Here is a 4,149-nt window from a genome sequence, read left to right as displayed (position 1 = left end):
GGTTAATCATAGAGGAAAATCCACATTTTCAGTATCAAATGCTGCTTGGGACCATGGCTGGACTGGAACCACGGTCAGGGGAGCCAGGTGGGGCTCAGCCCCCCAGGGTGAGTGAAAAGATGGTGGACCGCAGAACATGTGCTTCATCCGTGCCATATGTCTGCCGACCATCACCTTTAGAAACCCCCTTTCGCCCGGGAGCCACGTGGGCAAGGAGGCCGTGGTGTGCTGTCACAGCTGTGCCACAGGACTAAACACGACTTGCCATCTTGCTTCCCTTTTTGATAAACTGTGCACAGATTTGTGCCTTCCAGAACTCAGTCTTTCTTTGGTATTTAAAAGGTGGATATTCCTTCTATGTTTACGTGATTCATAGATAATCATAGAGGAAAATCCATGTTTTCAGTATCAAATGCTGCCTTGGAAATGCTTCTGCAAGAGCCTGTAGGGCTGGCCTCACTCCTGGGCCCCTCGGCCTGGGTCAGCAAAAAGGTGGTGGCCGGCACGTCACATCTGAATCAAGGATGCATGCCTGGGGGTCATCCAGCTTTGGGAGACCTTCCTTGCCAATGGGCCAACTTGGTGGAGACTCTCTGGTGGGTCTTCTGTCCCAGTTGTGTCCACAGAAGCTTGTCTGCCCTATGCAACTTTCATCTTTGATAATTCAAGCACAGGTTCACGTTCTCCTGGACAGAATCCTTCTTTGGTATTTAAAAGGTAGATTCTCCTTCTATGAGTACATTATTTATGATTAATCATAGAGGAAAATCCACGTTTTCAGTATCAAATGCTGCTTGGAAACCTCCGAGGACGTGGCGGCGTCATCAAAGAAGAGGTGGTTATCGGTACCCCTTGTGGGTACAGAAGTCACCACCCTGCAGTGTTGTGCCTCGTAGACGTGTCCTTGGTGTGACACATGTTGTATAAGGCTATGCCCCCAGTATTCCTTCACCCACCCGGAATGAATTTTGTTCTCTGTGTGTTTGTTGTATCTGTGCTGCGTCTGGTGGAATCGGCGTCTCCCACACCTTAGGGGATACCCAGGCGGGATGTCAGTTCCAGGCTCTGCTCCTGGGGCTTTCAGGGAGTGGCCGCGTGCTTCCCCCACAGGCGCCTTCTCCACACACTGTGTGCTGCCTGCTGGCCTGGCCCCACCAGCCTGTTCATCTTGGGCTCCCCCCTGGGGCTGGGCCAGCGCTGCCGCAATAGCATGGCCTTCCAGCCGGTGGCATTGTTTGCTACTTCAGGAGGGGTTGTCCTCCTGCATTCATGTTGTCTGTGATGAGTGTACAAGGGCGAGCTTTCTCCAAGGAGGGAATCCTGCCTGGGAAGGCTTCTTGGAAGCAAAGTGGCTTTGGGGCCCGAGCAGAGGGCCAGGGCGGCCCCGGGTGGCTGACACCGGGCATGTGCCTCTTTCTTGCCATTGGCAGCCTGGTCCTCTCGCCCTCCTCAGCCACGGCTGCCTCCCAAGAGCTTCCTAAAGGAGATGACGGCATTGGAGCTGGTGCAGTGGCTCTCCTCTCAGAGCTGCTGCTCTTCTGTTTGCAGAGTGGTGCCTTCCTTGGTGCGGCTGCTTCATGGAATGAGGGGGCACCCATGCGGCTGCCCGGGCAGGCCTTCTCCATGAAGCCAAGGGCTGGGAAGAGGCCTCACAGTCAGTTCATCTCCCACAGAAGTGACAGAATGAACAGCACAGTCAGCACCTAATTTAAACTTGAGTTATTTGGCCCACCTACCCCCCAGACCCAGCCCATCCCTGGGCTGACTTCTGGGCCTCAGTGTCCACCGGAGGCAAGGTGCCAGCCCAGAGTGGGGGACAGGGGTGGGTGGCCCCAGAGTGCCAGCGTTCTTACAGGCCGGAAAGCCCCAGTGCCGTCTCCATCCACAGGCACCCTCTTGGCCTAACGGCTAGTTGCAGGGCAAAGACCTGAGGTTGCTGATGTCACCATCTGTTTGGGTGGGGTGGGCCCTGGAGGATTGCATTTGCCTTTGGCGAATCTTGCACTAGGTGAGTGCTTTTGAGTAGCAGCTCGAGTGGCTTTTGGAGACAAGGCCAAGTTCAGGAGAGGGGGTACTTCTCTCAGCACTGGCACACACTCAGTGAACAGGCGGTCCGCCCTGGCGCTCACTGGTTTCCTGTTTTGCTCTTTTTCTTTAATGATGCATGCTATTGTGCCTTCTAACCCCCGGCAGCCTGTGTGTCATCAGGTGGCCTTTCTGGAGGCAGTGGCCTTGGAAAGAGGCAGCAGTTCTTTCCCCAGGGGGGTTTCGCAGGCCCTGAAGGAATGTCAGCCATTTGATCTGCTTTGTGTCACGCCATGTAGGATGAACCTGTCTCTGGGGAGACAGTCCTGCCTTGGAGAGATGCTGGGAAGTGCAGCCCATTTCTGGGCTGGGTCACGCATGCAGGGCTGTCACCGGTCCCTCCCCCTTGGTCTCAGGCCCCACAGGAGGAGACCCCATCTGGGGAAGGCGCGGAGTGGTCCTCACTGGAGCTGCTCTTTGGTACTTGAAGAGAGGATACCCCTTGTATGTTCACTTTATTAATGGCGAATATACAGGGGGAGACTCTTATTTGCGTATCAAACTGACCAAGAAGGCGCTGGGACCCAGCTCCACCTTCAGGACAGAGATGCTGATGCCGGCCCCTCTCAGGTAGGTACCTGCTTCCCAGGCCCCACTGTGGGCTTCGGCTGCGGTGCTGACCCCAGGGTCCTCCTGTGGGGGATCCCCCAGAGGCTGTGCCAGGCTGGCAGGGGCAGGGCTGGGCCTTCTGATGAAGCTCTTCTCTGCATGGAATTTAATGGGGGTTTGCTTTTTTAAAGATGAATTGTGTGTGAGCTGCCCCTTGTCAGTACCAAGTCATACCCAGAGGTTTCCTGCTACAATGTCAAGCTCAGGAGAGTGACTTTGATGTCAAATCCTTTTAAAGGTGACACATGAATCATAGTAGACCACAGAGCACTGGCTTTATTTAGGATGGTTTCCAGACTGATTGACAATCTCACTAGTCCGTCCTGGAGCGCTTCCTGGAGGTGGCATCAGCTTGGGGAAAAGGCCAAGATTTGCTCATCGGGGCTGCTCTCCGGTGTTCAGCTCACCATTCTCCTGCCTGTGGTCCCGGGAAGCATCTGTGAGAGAGATTGCTATTTGTGATTTGTGGTTCAAGTCCCGCCCGGAGACAGTGTCCTCCCCTGCGTGGCTCTGGGAAGAGCCGTGGGGACTGTCCGCATGGGCCAGGTATGTGCGTGGGGGAAGGGGAGGGGAAGTGCTTCCGTCTGGAAGTTTGTCCTCTGGTCCTCTGACCTCCAGCATTTCATTCTCCTCCAGGATGATGGCCCGCGGAGAACAGGGTGCGGTTCTATCTGTGGAGACATCTCCTGGGCCGTGCGGCTGTGGGCTGTGCACTCCCTGACTGCCCCGGGGTCATCTGCCCCTGAGGCCGGCATCGGGGGGAGGGGGGACACCGCGGCAGCCCCCAGGGAGGGGAGCAGACCTCATCTGAGAGGTGAGCACCTCGCCGCAGGTGGGTCTGGGCCCCTGCTCACCTGCAGCCCTCAGTGGCTACTCCTCCCCTGGGGCCCTCTCGTGGGCGAGGCCACCCTGGGGAACTGGTCCTGCCTCTGCTTTCTCCCCGGCTCTGTGGTGGGCTGGGGCCTAACTCCTTTTTGATACCAACTCTTTCCTAGCATGGCTTTTTAGGCTCGATGCCAACCTCTAGGAGGGCGTGGGAAGGCCCTGGTGCTGGGGAGGGACACTGACGTCCATGTTTCTGTGGGAGGTATGATGGGACAGTGACGCAGGCCTTTGCTTTATCTGTGATGTCAGTGGGCCCAGCCCCCTTGCCCTCAGTGCCCACTGCGTCATCAGGAGAACTTCCTGGAGGAGGTGTCCCAGCTGGTTCCGCCTCCAGTGTCATTCTGCAGAAGGTGAGAACCTGAGCTCTGTGGGTGTACTCAAAGGCTACGGGGCTGAGTCCCTTTTCAGGAACAAGTCCTGGTTTGGAGGGATTCCTGGAATGATGGCGATTTCATTGAAGGGGAGCTGCCATCTGCCCCTCCCTGGGCTCTGTGTGATGGAGAGCTCGCCAGTGGGCACACACTGGGCAGAGGTGTCTGCCCCTTGGTCTGCTGATCCTGCACCTCCCAC

The sequence above is a fragment of the Manis pentadactyla genome, chromosome 11 (assembly GCF_030020395.1).
Source record: "Manis pentadactyla isolate mManPen7 chromosome 11, mManPen7.hap1, whole genome shotgun sequence".
NCBI classification, from domain to species: domain Eukaryota; kingdom Metazoa; phylum Chordata; class Mammalia; order Pholidota; family Manidae; genus Manis; species Manis pentadactyla.
The sequence above is the reverse complement of the archived record's forward strand: the minus strand, read 5'-3'. Positions refer to the sequence as shown.